The sequence below is a fragment of the Agelaius tricolor genome, unplaced genomic scaffold, assembly GCF_023055355.1.
Source record: "Agelaius tricolor isolate 1412-34295 unplaced genomic scaffold, bAgeTri1.0.p SCAF_2, whole genome shotgun sequence".
NCBI classification, from domain to species: Eukaryota; Metazoa; Chordata; class Aves; order Passeriformes; family Icteridae; genus Agelaius; species Agelaius tricolor.
The window spans coordinates 36,380,366-36,399,588 of record NW_027269262.1 but is presented as its reverse complement, the minus strand read 5'-3'; the positions used below and the strand labels follow the sequence as shown (position 1 = coordinate 36,399,588).

At 44.6% G+C, this 19,223-nt stretch overlaps 1 protein-coding gene across 2 annotated transcripts in view; it reads right to left on the bottom strand.

The window, feature by feature from the left end:
* Nucleotides 1–18,963, bottom strand: part of ZNF516 (zinc finger protein 516) — a 101,465-nt gene extending 82,502 nt beyond the window's left edge. Inside the window, exon 1 of one of the 2 annotated variants that reach the window (XM_071456277.1) lies at nucleotides 18,830–18,963. The gene's annotated coding sequence lies outside the window, so the exon portion shown is untranslated. Of the gene's footprint in view, nucleotides 1–18,684; nucleotides 18,792–18,829 lie in introns of those variants that run through there. The other variant, XM_071456285.1, reaches the window with a different exon arrangement.
* Nucleotides 18,964–19,223: the final 260 nt, after the last annotated feature.

Genomic DNA, 19,223 nt, shown 5'->3' with positions numbered 1-19,223 from the left:
AAAACCTACCCACCTGAAAGAGAAGACAGGGGCGAGGAGGCAGACTTTCCACCAGAGGACTTCAAAGCACTCCTCAACCCAAACAAAAATGTCTCAACGATGCCATGGAGGTAAGCCAACACCTCCAGGCTGTATCCCTGCCCTTCTGTCTCCACCTCTTCCACCCCTACCCCTCCACCAGGGCTGGCTGCCCTCCACTGCACAGCCACTATCACAAAGACAGACACCACGACACAAGAGACAGGAGCTCTTTCTTATGGCATTCAGCTGCTCAAGAAGTCTGGTGCATTGGCCTTGAAAGAAGAAGAGACCCACACAGCAAGGCAAGAACTTCCACATTGTTGAATCTACATAAAGCAACAACACCTTTGCTGCAATTTGCACCACTGTAGTGGTTACATCTTATGTGCAGGGGGAAAAAATAGCTTGATCTTACTTTCAAATTTTATTTAAAAGAAAAATAAACCAACTTTTCATTCACAGAAACAAAAATAATGCTAAAGAAAAGTTTATATAAGCTACCTCACTTACAACACAACAAGTAATTGTTGTATAAATACAGAGTAATTTCATCTTAAACCCCCTACTTTAAGAGACAGATCTCATTAATCTGAAGTAGGATGCAAGCTCTTTTTGTTATGCTGTGCAACCACCCCAGATTATTAGATCTGTAAGATCAGGTATTGTATGACCTAGCTCAAACATGCAGATGCCTGCTACACTGCAGGATGTTACCTGTCAGTAACTACAGGAAGAGTAACTAAGCACAGGACAATCAAATCTGACTGCACCCTGGTGACTGCATCCACTTGGTCTTACCACACTTCAGCACACTTGCCAATTGCTACATCCCAACCAAATCCCTTCCTCCTCACCCTGGCAAAGTTACACAGGACATCTAGTGTGTTAATCTAGGTTTCTCAGCAGACCTGGTTTTCACCTATGTCAGTGTCAAAACCACCAAAAAAAAAACCAAACAAAAAAAAAAAAAAGGCACATGGATGAAATCCAAAAAGAAACCCAAAGAACCACACCTGCAATATTGAATCAGCCACTCCATACCAAACCTTTCCTCTGAAGGAAGGAGTAAGGCTGAGGAACCCACTCAGGCCAGCATTTCTTGTTAAGGTCACCTCTCCACAAGCAGTAACAATGAAGGGTAATCTCTGTCCCCAAGGTGCATATACTGATGTGCTTAAAATAATTAAAAAAAAAAAAAATTAAGAACTTTAAAAACCAAAAAAGGTTTTTACCCGAAACCTTTTATACTTGCAACACCATGTCCTTGATCTGGATTGTTCTAAACCCAATGTTTCATATCAAAACTAATGAACTCCTCCCAAATATATCAAATGTTGATATAAATTTTTCTTAAATTCATGCAATTTTAATGAGGAAGAGTTAGAGTTTGGTTTTTTTCAAAGAAGATTAAGTAATCCTCACTGACTTCTCTGCCTTGCAACCTTTCAACCACACATGAGAGAAGAGTTGTCTTTGCACTGACACCTGCAGTGACTCCCTCTAAGCACATATGCAAGCAGGCAGTGTCAAAACATGCTTCCTAAAGCGATGGCTGAGAGAAGTTTTTGGCCAGAAGACATCCATATAGGAGCTGCAACATGAAAACTTGCAGAGGGGAGCAGATTCGTGCTCCCCTGTTCAACCGCCCCAGCTGTCACAACAGGGCATGTGGAGCAACCGGGCAACAAGATCTCACCTATGCTATGTCAGCACTGCATTTATTAAGCTGTTTTCCATTTATGCAAGTTGGTATTTTAGCCTTCCTAAACCTTCTTTCATATTCTTCTCACTGCTTAGAGAAAAAGCCACAGAACAACCGTTCCTGCCTGCTCCTTCTGTTTCTGAGTTTGCACCTGTGGCTCTGCCATCCTTCAGGTACCTGGGCAGGAGCATCAGCTGGGGCCAGAGCCCTCGACCTGCAGCAGGGCTATCCTGCACACTGATATTGCACCATATGCCCAACGAGGCTTTTTAATCATCCTGATGATGACAGCTTCCCTTAGGGTAACTTCAATGGGCTGCCTCAGTCCTCTGTGACTGAGCATAAATCACAGCTGACTTGGGAAGAGTACCAAGCTCCTTCAATGTCTTGAAAAACACAGCCAGTGGGGAGCTGTAAAGGATGAAGACACGTTACACTTTACATCTGAGCATCAAATGCTAAATATAGTGCTCAGGGGCAGTGTGGATCTCTGACACTTGCAGGAGGACACTGAATGCATAAACTTGTGGATGGATTACACGCATTACACTGATACATAAACACAGTGGTTTCATGCAGCAGACAAACTGTTTCTCCTGCCATTTAACATAAACTACCTGCTTTTACACCCTAATTAGGAACACTTCAAAAAGAAGCACTGATAGCAAAGCAATTATTTGAGCTCCAAAATTAGGCAATAGTGAATCATTGTCTCTGAAACTAAACCCCACATTGTACAGACTGACCCACATGATCAAATCTTTGCAGTCAGTTCAATAGACTTCCAAGTGGCCACCAGCATCCGCCTACAGGGATCAGCTTGCCAGACCAAGGAGGAGTGTTAAATTACAAGCTTTGTACTCATGGCAAGCATGTTGATTAAATAAGTAAATAAATAAAGATCCATTTTATTAATGGCAGCATGGCAGCCCCATGCAAAAACTTCAAAACCTCTTTTCATTCTGAGCTCACTCTAATATTAGTTTAAAAAAATATCAAATCATCAGCATCTTTTAATGTTTAACCAAACAGCTACACTCGTCCCTGGTTAAACTCTGCCACACTGGAAAAGAACCAGAGATTAATTTAATTGAATGAATTTGGCTTTTAACCTAGACAATAAAATTTACTAGTATAAAAGCTTTAATCCCAACTGGCAATGTAAGGATGCCTTAGGGTACATCTGCTTCTTGCCAACACCACATATCCACCTATAAAATTTTAAAATAAATCTCTGACTTTTGTTTCCACATGTACAGGCATATACTATGCTTATACTACAAAAAATCAACACTGACTTGCAAGGGTTAATAATGTGATGCTTGCTAATATATAAACTCAAAATTATAGCAAACTACAGATAACCTCCTTCTGCAAAACTGGAAGTAGGGAAAAAAAAAAAAAACAAAACTGCTCTTTACCAAGACAAAAGAAGCAGAAATACTGAATGACAACAGGATTCTGAAGTCTCCCTATTGAACTCCACTGTTATCTTTGCCATTAAGTTCATCATACACTTACTATTATTTGAGCAAGCACCTTTTAACAATACTTTGCTAGGTGTCTTCTGTCATACTTGAGAAACTACAGGAAACAATCTCAATTTCTACAGCCATCTTGATGACAATATTGCCTTTATTTTCCCATTAACCAGCAAGGCATGTACCATTTTCTGTTAACAGCTGACCTGTTGTTTAAACAAATACATTCAGAGCATGCAAGTCTGTGTCCAATATAAACAGAGAACCAAATCAGCCTGGCCTACACCCCTGAACTCTCCACATCAGTGGGTGGAGATGGCAAAGAGTTGAGGAGAATCCAGCCCACAGTGTCATAACGGAGGCAGGAGGACAGAACCACATCACGTTGCACTGCCACAGACACAAAATATTCCACATCACTATGTGTAGCCAAGGAGGCACATGTACCTACAGGGCTGCAGGTAATTCTGCTTGCTTGATTTAAACACCATCAACAACACACATGAAACCAACAACTCCTTTTTTTTGGTTCAAATCCTGGCCAAGTAACACCAACACCCTTTTTTGGGGTTTTTCTTTGTGCATGTGTGTGTATATGCCCAAGCCTAGGCAATGCCAAACTTAGGGTAACTGAGTCGTACCATCACCCTCTGGGGCCAGGCTGGGCCACCACTGGCAAACTCCTACTCACAAGAAAGTGCCTCTCGAGTCAGCGAGGCTCCTCAGATGAGTAAGAAGTGCTCACTGATGTCAGTGAAGATTATCCAGTGAGGGCTTTGAAGTTGCTATTTTGTAGTGGGGGAGGTGTGTGTGCACATGCACAGGAGCAGACATGACTCCCTAAAAGCCATGAATTCATCATCAACCTACAAGGCAGTATGGCTTACAGTCAGAAAGTGAGATAATGACCCTATGCCATGACCTCAAGGTAGAAATAAACTGGGCGTAGGCAGTACCTACCGATACCAGGATTAACATGACTCAGGGAATACAGGGCTGAAATAAAGTATTCAAGAGGCACAAAACAGATGCCATAAGCACATCTCCTTCTGCCAGCCCAGTTCCCTGTCATCCTGCTCTTTCTATGCCACAACACATATTCAGCACACCTAATACTAAGCTCTTGTCTAACATATGCTGATGCAAATTTAAACTAGTGTGACCAAAGTAACTGGACAAACATTACCAAAATGCACAGTAACTGAACAAGGTTTAGCCTCTGGAGTCAAGTTGATGGAACGTCCTAAAGTGATAGAATATGCGTAATTTTCTGACCACTGTCTAGAAGAAATTACAATGACATTTACACGAGCAGGGGATGTGGCACCACTTCCAGTTGCTCTGATCAGGAAATACATGAAAGTAAGTTTCCTATCTGTGCATATTTATTATGCCACACAGCTCTTACCAACAGGCTGAATTACCAAAACCAGAAAGTTGCTGCTGCTGCTTGCAAAAGGAAAGTATCTTTGCAATGAAAGAGAATTCTATACTCAATACTCTTCTCCTCAGGGAAGAGAGCTGTACTTACATGAGTATACCCATGCTACATGGCACGCTAAACCTTTTCCTCCTTGGTCACTGATCTCTTATGTGACCTATTCCTACTACCCCTCTGTAATGGACACAAAGAGAGAGGGCTAATGAACCATCTCAGTATTTTTCAGGTAGCTGACAGGTTACTTTCTGGAATGACCCAGGGACCCTGGCATTGAGCACATTTCTAGGCACCTATGGTGGGATACAGAACTAGAGCCCCATGGGGCAGCTCTCCTGCAAGCCTGGGGCAGGACCAGTTTCTGCACAGAAACCAGGTGAGTCTGGAGGAGAGCAGAGGACATTTCTACCCCATCACCACACAGGCAGCCTTCAGTACCAGGAAGACTGTGGCCAAATTTTTGCCTTGCATTATGCATACACATTCAAATGCCAGATGAGGATCAAGCACCAAAGTTGGCTTCCCCCCACTGTAGTAAAATGCACAGTAAATTCAATTCTAATAACTTATTATTGTGGAGAGGACTGTGATAATTAACAGACATTTATTAGCATTTAATTTGACAGCAGATATGCTTTGGAGAACTTTAATGACCCCTTAATGGATCCATACAACCACATGTACACAGAGGAGATACAATCAAGTCCTGGAACTTATTCTTACTGTGTGTTTGTACACATCCCAGAACAGCGGCAACAGATCATCATTGCTACTGGGTGCCACCATATGACAACAGCTTATAATTATACTCTCTTGATAAATCATAATCTTCTGTAAGCCTAAACCGCTGACTCTGTGTCAGATAAAAACAGATTCCTGCTGTGTTCCCACGCACCTTTACCTGACCATCATGTTGTGGTTTGATGTAGAGGATGATTGTTACCATAAGGTACTGATCAGAGCTACAGAAGCCTGGAAAAGGGAACTGCTGCAAGTCCTCATTTTATCTCCTTTATAATGCTAAAAACATAAAGCTACTACTTCTTTTTAAGAGAGCAGAAACATTATACCCAGCACATTCTTTGCAAAAGTCATCAGAGTTAAAGCTGTAGCAGTAAAAGTCACGTCTAGAAAATGTGCTTTCAGGACAGATTCATGAGAGTATTCACAGAAAAGACAGAGGATGAACAACAGACTTCCCAAGTGCTTTTTTTTTCATGGCTATTTTTGCTGACATGCATCTTTCACAAGCCCAGCTAGTCCGAACAAATGCTATTCATTGATAGCAATTTCTTTTTTCAGGAAGTTTGCTACCAGTGCTAAAAATTAATCAGTCTTAGGTGGCTGTTTGCATTGTGCCAGACACCCTCCCAACCCTTCTGTGCCAACAGCCTGGTTTCTCAGCATAGCTCAATCCTTCTCACGGGCCCCTTGCAACACCTGGATCACTCCTGTTTTCATCCTGAACACAAACCTGCTCCACTTCATATTCCTCCTCCAAAAACTCTCATGCTCAGCATGCCACATCCACCCACTCATCCCAAGTCTCTGCCACCTTCAAGTTTTGAGTGCTGACACCAGCTCCAGTTCAGAAGTGCGCAACAGCCAGGAAAAAGGGACTGCAGAGCAAAGTACACCTGGGGGACAAGAGACAGGAAAGGAGCCTACAATAATCGGTGATTTGTGCAGTAGAACCAAGTCTTAAATGCCTTCAAGAAACCACACAGAAGAAAAATTCAGTTACCTCACACACATGCAAACGCATGTGCCCAGCCAACCTCCTCTTCTTCTGTTTAACATCTCTCTATATAACCATCACCACTCTAATTTCTCCCAGGGCTCCTTGTGATGAAACAGGACTGCACAAGCTAGGCACCAGACAGAACACCAGGCATCTCCCATATCCTGCTCCTACACAGCTCTGCACACACTCCATCTCATTCTGGTGCTGCTGCAGGATGGCAGAGACCACCCAGCAGACCAGTGCCACAGGAAATAAAACAAATCTCAGTCAGACCCCATTAACACATCCCAGACAGCAACATCCAGCAACACTGTACAGGGACATGATGACCAGGGGAGCTCCAGCCACTGCCTCAGCCTCACCACTGATGAAGAAAAGTATCACCAAAGGGCAATGATTCTTTAACTACCTTAACGCAGATAACTACAGATTCCTGCCGTGGTGATTTCTGATGAAAGACAGACACCCACCTACAGAAACTCAGCATTCCTAGGTACAGGGGAAAGTAGTTCTCCACCTTCAACAGTCTTCCTGGACACCCACAGCTCCCCCAAACACCCATTTCCTCCTCCTTTTTTCTGTATGATCCTGTTACAGTCTTTTTACCTTTAAGGCTGTGTTCAGCTCAACACACCCTATTTTCTTCTCCTCCAGGTTTTGCTGTGCCTGCTGCTTGCACCCAGCCCTTCATAACTTCTGAGCAAAGAGACCAACACTGATGCCAGACGTGAAACGGCTGAGAGATCTTTACAAGTGAACCTGCTCACATTGGCATAGCTCTGCTGATGCCCAACACAAGGTGTAATTACCTCACTTGTGGGTGGAATTACACAAGGAGTAATTCTGGTTACCTGGTCTTCAATAAACTTCACAGAGCTGCTCTAAGATTCCACAAGAATTGAGTTATGATAGGCAAAATCCATTAGACCCTAACAGCATGGGAGGAAAACAGGGAGGAACGTGTGATGAGCATTTTTATTATTCATCTGCAAAATTATTTTCCTACATTCACATACTGCTATACCTACCTATATATTTTATTTTTAAATTAAGATTCAAATTCAAAACTTCATTTTGCATATTAGAATGAGAAACTGAAACTTTCGCCCTTCAAAGACTGTTATCTTCTTCAAAGTGTAAAATACAATGAATAAAGCAGAATAAACTGTGTGTGTAAGAAAACAAAAATCTGTCTCATGTCTAGCATCTTCTTAGCTGACAGACTCTCAACTCTCATCATCTTGTCCTTTTTCTTACATGTTGAAGAGAGTTTAGTTTAAGAGATAATGTTCTTCTTCCACGGGGATCACAGATGACAGACTGTAACAAGTGGTAAGGTTTTTTTCCTGTTCAGAGGAAGGACCAACTCAGAGGGCAGCATTCCCAATCCCACTGAGCCAGCAGGACAGCTTTAGGCTCCCTACACACTCCAGAGTAACCTGCGCCGATGTGCAAACTGAACTGCAGGAGAAAATACTTAAGCCAAACTTCAGACGAATTTCTTAACCTTGTCACTGCTCTGGACTGCTGATCCTTCATCAAGTCTATTATGCTCTCTCTCCCATCGTCCAGGAGCACAAAAGTCACAGGAGAGCCACATTAAACAGGTAACTATCTGTCTTTCTCTCCAGTCTGGTGATACAAGTCTTGATCCTTGGATATCAGTCTTAGAACCTGCAGGAAGCTTGGACAAGCTTTCTGCAAGGACAGAAGAAAATCTAGTTTTTAGAAGGGTAAGGAATTACTTGATCTCTTACATCTCAAGGTCCCCATTTCCTTCCCTTTTGCCGGCTGCCAGATCAGCCAGTCCCCAGAGGATTCTTTTTAAGCTTGTATCTTCGACTCCTCTAACCAAGTCAGCATCTCTCTTCTTGAACTTCTTGTTCTCTCCCTTATCTTCTGTCAGAGCCAAGGACACAAAAACAATTACGGGTCTCTCCACCAATCTTGTGCAGTGCTCCACATCTAGCTAAAATTTGCAGAAATGTTTACCTGCTATTTCATTGCATTTGACTTAGCAAGTATTGAAAAGCCAAATAAATGTCACTATGTTATCTCAAGCTGTACATCAGGACAAGGCAGCAAAGAGCACTAAAGTCACAGCATCTCCTGAACTAGACAGAAGAAGATAAGAGTAATGTGTAAATGGTTCCATCATGGGTGCCATCTTTTTATCCCTCAGAGGGTATGCCCTGGTTTGCAACTCTATCCCTAGCTGAGAGGTGTATGTGTGATCTGCAATAAACAGGTGGCAGTTAAAGGATTTTGTTATGCAGAGGTACACACAGTTTGTCTGCAGGTTAGAACAGGACACACAAAAGCCATCAGTCTGTTGCACAGACTGCACATCATGAACATTGTTGTGAGTAAGAAAAGCCCTGGGTTCTGCACTGGAACAGGGAACACAACAGTAGGCAATTCAGCAGCAGGCATTTAAAATTTTCTTAGTGGCCTGCAGATTACTGTTTTGTACCATTTTGCAAACTTTTAATAACCAAAACCATACAACACCCTCTTTCTAAGTGCATGAAACTTTGAAGCAAAATATTAGCAATCCTCGGCTTTTGCACTGCTTACTTTTGTGATGGCAACCTATAATCCCTAATCAACCTAGAAAATAAATGACCGATAAACCAATCTGCTTGTAACCCCATTAACAGATTCTGGCTTCAGTATCAACAGGGTAATTTGCTGAGACTATTTTTAATCCCAACTGCTAAACCATTAATCCCACAATTTCCACATAGTATTTCCACCACCCCCCAAATTTACTCGAGGTTACCAACAATTTTGCAACTCATTAAAAAGCAGATAAATAAATAAATAACATTTGCAAATATACATCTCCTGGCACGGGAAAACTGACAGACTCCGATTACTTGGTTGATCCCGTTAAAGCCATTACTTTCTAATTGGAAAGAGTCATTCAGAAGCAAAGCTGTGTGTCTGGCATGTCACTTGACACCTGGTATGTACCGCTCACGATAAGATGAACTCTCCAATATGCTTGCCACAACGAAAAGAAGTGGGTTATTTCATCACACCACTGATAGTCACAGCTCTCTACTAAAATCTGTTATAATTTAATGGGACCAAGGTTACCAACATAAATTGTCATGTTTTCTCAAACTGGCATTAAAATATTCCCCAACTATCATTATTAATGTCAATATAAATTATGCATTGAAGATCACAGCATTCATTACTGAGGTAAAATTTATCTTGAGGGAAAGAAAAAAAAAGAGACAAACAGAGCAAATCTAATTAAAGTAAGTATTTATAGATTTCATACAGCTTTTCTCTTTAGTGATGAAAATACTCCTTTAAAAAAGGTCTTAAAATAAGGATTTTAAGAGCCATCAAAAACAGTACCAAGAAAGCATTGTGTTAATCAGCAAAAGGTACAGTTATACACACGACATTGTAAAGGGACTGATGTGAAAATACACAAACTTGGTATTTTATCCAAGGATGTATCAACATGCTAGCACAACAATCTGGAAGACAGACCCTTGGTTTCACATAAGCAGCTACACACAGGAGGAAAAGCTGTATTTAGTGTTGGAAGGGTGGTGTTTAATGCTCCTTTCAACTTCTATAAATTACAACGTCAGCCATTCCTAATTGGTATACATTAATATTCAAACACCACGTTGAAATTAGAAGCTTAGCAGTTTTTCGGTACACTTACAGACTCTTCACACAAACACATGAATAACCTTGTTGAAATATTTTTGAGTCCCAAGGTTAAAAGAAATTACTTTAAGAGACAGATGGTGAGCAACTGGTACCTCAGTGAGGAGTGACACCGACTTTTGAAAGTTCTCACGCAACACACCGTATGGGGCTAACTCCTATTTACTGCACACTCAAAGACTTTGCAGGAGAGCCTCAGCTCCTGAAACTCCCAAGATGTGCATAGACAGGATGGCACAGGGGAAAGAAAGCCTAAAAATACAACTCCCAGGGAAATCCAAATTCAAAGGGAAAATAAGATATCTTATTTCCCTAACTGCATAGTTTAAACCAGTCCTTAAGTTGCCTGATTCATAGTTTTATCATACTTGTGGTTGCCAATACTGCTACCAGCTCACCAATGCAGGTGCCTCACAGTCTACCACAAAGGAAGCCAGAATGCATCCATTAAAACAGACAACTAAGCAGCCCCTGTGTAAAGACTGGTGGACAAAGAGGGGGAGAGAGAGAGACTTTGCAAGCACATACTCAACCATCAAAAGAGGAGCTCTAGTTTCAGCCAGCAGAGACTGTAACACCTCGCCCCGCAATCCTTTACAACACACCGTGTCACTGGCTATTGTTCATAACTCTTCCCGCAAACCATTTCAACATTCAGAGAATGACTATTTCTTAAGGAAATTATTTCAGAAGGGGAAAATATTGCTTACTCATGAACCTGGTATCATTTCAGCAATGAGACAAAACAGCTACAGACAATTACATTGTACAACCCTAAATCCATCTTTTATTGTACTAGATTTCAGAAAAAGAACATTCTGAAACACTGAAATAAATCAGAGAATAAATGTGACTTGTTGTCAGCTAATACAATATGGGTTAAATGCTACCATATGGTGAGTGCGCACACGTTACCCTTTTAAAAACAAAGAACATGGCTAATTTCATTCCCAAATCTATTTTTAAATAAGTAAACGTGACCTTTTTAAAATTAGGCTACAATTGTGACTAGAACACCTCAATTTCTACCAGCTTCTCTCCCTCTTTCTTTAGTGAAAACTAACACCACTTCCCTGCTCACCATCTTCTTAAAAAAGACAAGGAAAAATCACTATTCAGTCAGCTTTATCCCCATAATAAGCCAACACAAGCATTTCTATGCAGTGTAAAAATAGTGATGAGCCAACTCACCGTTCTTCCTTTATTATACCTGCCGGAAAAGCAAAGCATGCATGCGTGTGTGTCTGTGTGTGCGTGCAGTACATTAAAACTCACTGACACACGATCCGGTTTTCAGCAAGCACTCACAACAGGACCTGCCCGACAGACAGAGCTCTCGTTTTCTCTGCACCCCCCAGCATGTACTGACACATACAGTTTCAGTACACTCCCAGCCAAAAAAGAACAACAACACACAAAAAAAAAAAAAAAAAAAAAAAAAAAAAAAAAAAAAAAACCAAAGGAAACACGTATGAAATACACACAGGGTAGCTGAAGTGAAGTGGATGCTGTTGGTTTGAAAATTGTCTGTCTAGCTGCAACCGGCCTTATAGATTTAGAGAGCCACAAAATTCTTCTAGTTTGCAATTTGAAGTACACTGCTGGAAAGCATTTCCTTTGGGACATAAATACGACAGCCCAACATGGAGAAGCAAGCTCCCAACACCACACAGTGAGATGGCAAGAAAGAAAAGGGAGAAGAACAGACAAAGGAAAAAGTAATTTCTTAGAGATTCTAAGAGTGCCCTGATTAGGATGTAATACTGTAAGCTTTAATTAGGTGCTAAGTGCTGTGTGCTATATTCATCCCCACATCCAGTGCTGTAAATTCAGAGCCACCCTACTAAAGTTACCTTGGGTTTACTACAACAGTAATGCCAGGCCTACAGCTTCTGCAACAGCCCATAACGAAATGTGGATTTTGTTGAACAAGCGTTAAACAACACAATATCCTGCTGATAAAAATTTAATTCTTTTCCATAAGCAATCACTTAAATGAAAGATTAGCAAAAATGAATTTTAAATAGTCCTAAGAAGGTAAGCAGTCTTGAATCCACAGAAAAGAGCCTCTGTTCTTACATGACTTGAAACAGTTTAGAGACCAGTCTTCAGCAGCCCCTATCCCAGCATCCCTGCCATGGACACCATGTGCGGTGTTAGCTCACAACTTGGGGGTGGTAAATAAACAACTTATCTTACAGCAGATATGTGCCACTGCTACGAGACCTGCTAGAACTTATAAGGCAATAAACAGTTTGGTAGCAACTTGAGAGATTCAAGTTCTGTCCATCCGCACACGAATTTAATCTCGGAACACACGCTTAATGCCCCACGTTCCTTTGCACAAGCGCTGCTGCGGTTTCAGGAATGCAAGGAGAAACTGCTAACACCAAGTGTGCAACAACAGAGATGGGCCTCTGCAGATAATCAAGATGTAAACAACATCAAAAAAGGAACAACCAGCGTTGAGTAATCATCACACCAAAAAAAGAGAGCTCGCTGGCTTCAAATGGCAAAGCAGGTTCAGCAGATCAAGAGACTGAACATTTGCTGACTAACAGTTAGGTAATGAAAGTAAACATTTGTAATGAAGTCATCATCCTAATGAAAGCCTAAGTGGCAGCGTTAACTACCTGGACCATAATCCACTCGCAAGTTTTAACGTAGGCTCACTAACATAACATTTACTAGAATTGTTCCTGCTGGAAAAGGCAAGGAAGTTCCACTTAATTTTAACATTAGTGACAGAAGGGACGACCAGGAAATATTGCTATCTGTTAAGTCATTCTAACTCCCAAGTACTCTACAGTTTCTGTGCAGTTACAGTGGGTAACTGAAAAACAGAATTTTGCCTTCAGTGCCTGAGTCAGAACAGCTTTATCCTAGCACTGAAGTGTATAAATATTTGCAGCATGTAAGATGTCTGCTTTGAAAAAGCAACATTGCACCAAGTTTCAAATATTTATACTGCAGATATCTAATCAAATAAATGTGACTTTTTTTTCCTGGGTTTTTTTTTTTTGGCCAGGCTTTGATTAGGTATCTGGATTAAGCTTATGGCTAGAGGAAAAAAAATGACCATAACAAGTTTTAGTTGATTAACTGCCAATATAATTAAGGATTTCAGATATGCATATAGAAACTGTAATTCAACCCAGAATCACCCTCATGCCAATCCCAGTAGTCAATAGGAGTGGAAAGGGTGCTTATTATGGGTCAGCAGTGGATTCACAAGCAACAAGTCAATTTTTAGGATGGTTGTACATGCTCTTATCCAACTAAAGAACATCACGTGGTTGTGAAAAACAGCAGTACGTCCATTTCTCCTTTCCGTGCAGAAATCCAATGCCCATTCAGTCTTGAAAGGTATGTATCTACGAATTCATACTTGTGTCTCAAAAACTTAAACAGGCACTTTTCTTGTGAAATTTACAAGCTTGGACAAGTTACTTCCTGCAAAATGCAATCACTTTGCATTTCAGCTTTCTATTCTGATGACTTTATGAAACAGTATAGTCAAACCCAGATTTCCAGTTTAAGCACACATATACAGCTTTTGCACTGGATCATACTGCATGTAATCCCAAAGAAGTCCTGGAAGTTCTTGGCACAAATTGAAGTCTTCACAGAAGTTAGGCCTTTCAAAGCTGACAGGTTTTGGATCTTACTAAATACAGGTATCTTTCATTAGATGGGACCTCAGAATAAAACTGATCAGATCTCAATCACAGAGAACTACAGATAGGTAACCATAGATAACTACAAATATAGATAACTATAGACAGATAATATTTATCGGTAATTATAACTATATATATATATAAGACAATAGTTAGAGGTAACTGTTGAAGTCACTTGCACACAAAGACCCTAGCAAAAAAATCCAAATAAACAGTCTGCCCAAAGATCTCAAAAGTTGGTGAGTACACCATTTCTATGAGGATACTCTTCCAGGCTGCCCCCTCTGGTGTAAGCACCCACAGCAGGGTGCATTTTAAAAGTTATGCATTTTTCAGTCAACTGAAGCCAACAGCCCACCTTCTGAAGGTGATCTGTAAGATGTTAAGACATAAACATCCTCCTTTGCTAAAATGACGATCAATTCAACAGGCAGAGATCCAGAACAATGGCACAATCGTTTCCAACCCCTTCAATGAACGCTTCTGTACTGATAATTGCTATTATTAAATCTTGGTGACAGCATGATACTATGACCAATTATAAAATCATACAATGAACCTATTTTTTAAAGTAAATACATTAGTCACTGCCACAGGAAAACTCTAATCTAGAAAATCTTGCTCCATTCTAGGCAGATAGAGTTATTGAGGACACTTACAAGTAACAATAGGTAGATTTCACCCTAGTGATGTAAACTCTCTTCTATGAGGCACAGAGAAATTGTCGTTCACATTCATTGAGGGACTAATACATAGTTTGTCTGGTACAGGAGTTTAGAAGGTCGTGCTCAGCTTAGACAGGTGCTGTGCTAACTAAGACCACTCCTCTCTTTAAACATATTTTAGATCATTCCTTACGACAATGTTATTTTCACTGATGCTTTATTTTTTCTCTCTTTTCCGTAAGCGTTATCTTTGCATATTAATCTAACAGTTTAGAGGGACGGCTATAATGCCCTATTGTTCACACAGACTGCACAGTACTTATCACTAACTAGATGTCACTTCAACACCACTCAGCTTCATAGGAACTAAAGGCTTGAAAACAAACCCCAGGCAAGAATTTCCAGAGATAACTAAAAACCACTTTACACCAGGAGCCAGTAAAGGTGTGCTTGTGCCAGTAACACAGAGCCCCACGCAAATGACTTTATTATACAGAGTTCACTCAAGATGGCTATGGCAGCTGCTCTTGTGAAACTGAAGACGCCTCCTGGAATATCTGCACCTTGATACTAATTACACCACGGGTGCTCCTATGCAACTTCAGCTTCCCGTTTCAACAGAGCAAAGCTCCAAAAACCACTGTGCCCACCCTGGTGGGACAAGGCTGGGTGCACAGAGTAGCAGACGACCAAGCTGATGATGGTGGGTTTGCTGTGACAGAAGTGAAAGACACTTTGGCAGAGAAGCAACAACATTCACTGACGGACAACTTCTCCGGCCAGCTGCCACGGACAAAACTACTGGAGCAAAACTACCAACATACTCCCCCACCGAGATGAAACTTTTGCTCTCATTAGCAACGCCCCTCCCTGGCACTGCTCCTTCCTAAAACAGCCAACACCTCTTACAACGCTGTTATTTTCGGCCCACTGGCAGCAGCCAGCCAGGGGGGTAAGCACATGGGGGCCTCCCTAGAGAAGCCAGCCTGCACTACTCCCCACACCTGCCCACGGGACACTGCCACAAACACGGGGACATGAGCACACACGGGCACCTGCGTCAGTGAAGCATTCCCCCACCCCACAGCCACATCTGCCTCCTTTTCCCGGGCATACACATCCCCAGCAGCACCTACAGGCACACACATCTGGCTCCCATGCAGCAATGCACCATACCCCATCCCTGCCCTGCATCTGTGCACACACACTCCTATCCACCTGCTGCAACACCCCTCCTGCCCTGCCCGCACCTGCCTGGCACGCAGCACCCAGCTCCCCAGCATGCACACCTACACACCTGTACAGCCCAGCATGCACACCTAACACACCTGTACAGCCCAGCATGCACACCTACACACTCCCCCCCAGCCCCATCCACACATCTCTCGCAGGGCTCATGGGGGACAGCTGCCCTGCCACAGGGTCAGCATCCTCCTGCTTGGTCCGGGACACACAGGGCCTTAAAATACCATTGGAAAGCAATGGTCAAAAATCAGGACACACAGCACATCTCACAAAATAAACTCTCAGCTATCATCCCACCCATACACCATGCCCAGGGATGGGGGCACAAGGGAAATCTGAAATAAGATTTTGAAAAAGACTCCCCCTCCCAAATCAAAATCAACAATCAACCCATGTTATGTCACTCAGTTTTTGCTTAAAATTACGTTTTCTTTTTTTTTTTTTTTTGGGGGGGGGGGATGTTGGTGGGGGGAGAAGCCGACGAAATACACGGTTGCCAAGTCGAGTTAATGAAAAACCCTTTGGCTGTTAACTCATTTAGTGCAGCAAGCATGAAATAAAGTCCGTGGCATGGGGCCAAAGCACAGCGGCCCTTTGCCGGGCGGGCTTCTGGGACCTCTCCCCGGCCGCCGAGGAGCCGGCCCTGAGTACGGCGCCCAGCCGCCACTTTTGGGGAGACACTCTCCAGAAACCGGTGAATCCGCCTCAAAATAATACAAATATTAAAATGAACCCCACAAAAAAATCCAAATATCGATTGGGCCCGACGAGCTTTTTCATAAGGGCACTTTTGCACCCACTTCCAAAAAAAAGCCGGATCCCAGCGCTGCGGGGGGAACGGCGAGGGGACAGCAGGAACGAGGCCGGGCCGGGGGTGCGCTGAGGGCAGGGCAGGGCAGGGCAGGGCAGGGCAGCGGGAAGGCCGCGGGAAGACGGCGGCTCCCTGTCCCACCTCGCCGCGCCCCGACACCCCGGGGCCGAGCGGAGCGGGGCTGGGCCGGGCCGGGCGGTGGCGGGGGGCGGGCCCGAGCGATAGGGCCGCCCCGGCGAGGCGGGGCCGCCGGCGGGCGGGGGCTCGGCTCGGCGTCCGTCCGGCCCCGTTCCCCAACCCCCCCTTACCGCGGCACCCCCCGCGTCCCTCCCCGCCGAGGAAACTTCTCTGCTCGCTGGGAGAGTTCGGCTCCTCAGCCGGGGGAGACGCTGGGTGCGAGCGGGGAGCGCCCGGCGATGGGGAGCGAGGGGAGGAGGAAGAGGAGGAGGCGGCGAGAGAGTTGCGCCTCTCCCCAAAAAGGGACTTTGACCCCGCACCGCTCTCCGGCGGACCGCGAATTACATATTTTTGTCACAGGTCGGATCCTAACCCACGTCGACACATCGTCTAATTTATGAACTCATCAGCCTAATTTCATTATTTAATCATGCGCCCAGCAATCGTGTTTCCTTAAGAAAGGACTGACCTATTTTTGGCTGGAGATAAACGATCATGTTAACAGATGTTAATCTTGTAATCTGTTTTTCCTGTAAGCACTTCGCATACCCGCGTTTCAGACATTAAAAAAAAAAAAAATTTAAAAATCTTGCCCAAACGACTTGACGTCACGATTCAGTTCTTATTAAAAAAAAAAAAATCTCGCAGTGGTTTCAAAGACATTAAATCTTTTTCACTTTATAAATGCTGATTTGTTCTGCCTCAACTCCCACAGGCTTTTATTTGCATTTCAAATTCCACAGGTTACACCAGTCGCCTTTTCAGAAAATGTACACCCAACAATAAGGCAGCAAATGCGGGGGGGCTTGGGGGGAGGGGAACCCTGCATCTGGATTAAATAAAGAACAGAATTAATGTTTCAAAAGTAGTCCGAGCAAAATTATATTTGCACGTCCAGTGCCCGAGCGCCTCCGTATCTATAGGGGTAATGTAAAGGATAAGCTGTGGGCACACACAATGCGCATTCCCCAGAAGATCCCTGTCTGCTGATGGGAGCTTATTAACGCTCCTAATAAATGGTGCTGACTCCAAACCGACACTTTTCGGCTTAAAACACAGGGTTTGTCTCCAGCAGTTAATTGCAGAGGTTAGCTGGTTTGAGGGGAAAAACAACGGCCGGCTGTCATGCTCCACACGCCTCCCCACACGTACTGCCAGTTTTAGCACCCCACCTTCTTCCCTCATAGCAAAGTTACCCATCCAAACTTTCCTCAACTTGCCCAAGTGCTTAATTCGCATTAGGATCGCGACTCGGCGCTATGCTAATGATCACCGAAGATAGTAATGGGGGGAGGGAGGGAGGGACGAGGAGGAGGAAAGCTTTTATAGCACAAAATGTCTGGAACTGCATTATTTCTATTCTTCTTTTCTCTCCCTCCCTATCTCTCTCCCCTTCCTTCCCTCCTCTCGACCCCCCCCTTTTTTTTTAACATGTACATTAAACTCCCTGCCTCCCTCCCCCCACCCCAGCCGCATCAAACGGGCTATTTTTCCTCTTCTGGAAATAATCGCTACGGAGACATTGTCCTCCGAGTCCTCCTCGCTGTCTATATGGGAATAATTGTTTTCTCCGCCCGCCCACCCCCAACTTCCTTTGATAAACTGTGTACTTCTCTAACGGGGATCATGCAGCGACCGACTCGCCACGGAAGCGAGAGCGACTCGCAAACAAGGGGGGACAGCCACGAGCACAGCCCCACATCGGGCATTTCACGCACACGCTGGATCAATATTAGCGGGGCTGGGGGGGAGAAAGAGGGGGGAACAGCCCACTGTTAATAATTGAAGTGGCTACTCGGGGCTCGACGACCCATCACCCACCTTCTTCAGCCGAAGCTTTTTACTTTAAAGTGCGGCAATTTGTTCTTTGTCTCTTAATGGATTAATATCGCAATCCGCCTCCCCTCACCGCCCCTGACGGAGCGTACAAAGCCAAAAGGCTGCCGGAGCCCGCAGGGCTCCCCCACCCCCCGGCACCACCACTGCAGCAAACCCGACCTCCTCGCGGAACAGCGCAAAGTTACCATTTTGGAGCTGCTCCGATGACCGGGGGGGACAGTCCCCGTACCCGGGGCGAGGCGCGAAGTTGAGGGTTTTTTTTCCCCCCCAGGGGCACAGCCCGAGGACCCCCCGCCCCCCGGGCCATTCCCCCGCCCCGCCGCCCCTCACCTCCTGCGCGGCCGGCGGCGGCAGCGTTCGGGGAAGGGCGCGCCGAGCCGCTCTGAAGGTGAAACCACGCGCCGCATGCGAGCGGCGCCGCGCTGCACATGATCCGCCGAGCGGCTCCACTGGCGCGGGCGGGGGCGGCCCCGCCGGCCCCCGCCGCCCCCCGCGCCCGCGCACCGCCCCCGCCGCGCCCGCGCCCCGCCCGCCCCGCCGCCGCCGCCGCCGCCGCCGCCGCCGCCGCGCGTCCCCCGGCGGCCGCGCTGGTGTGGTCGGTGCCGAGCCCGCACGCACACGCCGGGGACCATTGTCTGCGCGGGGCAAAGTTGGGGTGCGGGTGCCGCCGCCCCGGGCGCTGCGGGAGAGCGGGGGAGGAAGGTGGGCACCGCGTTGTGCGGGC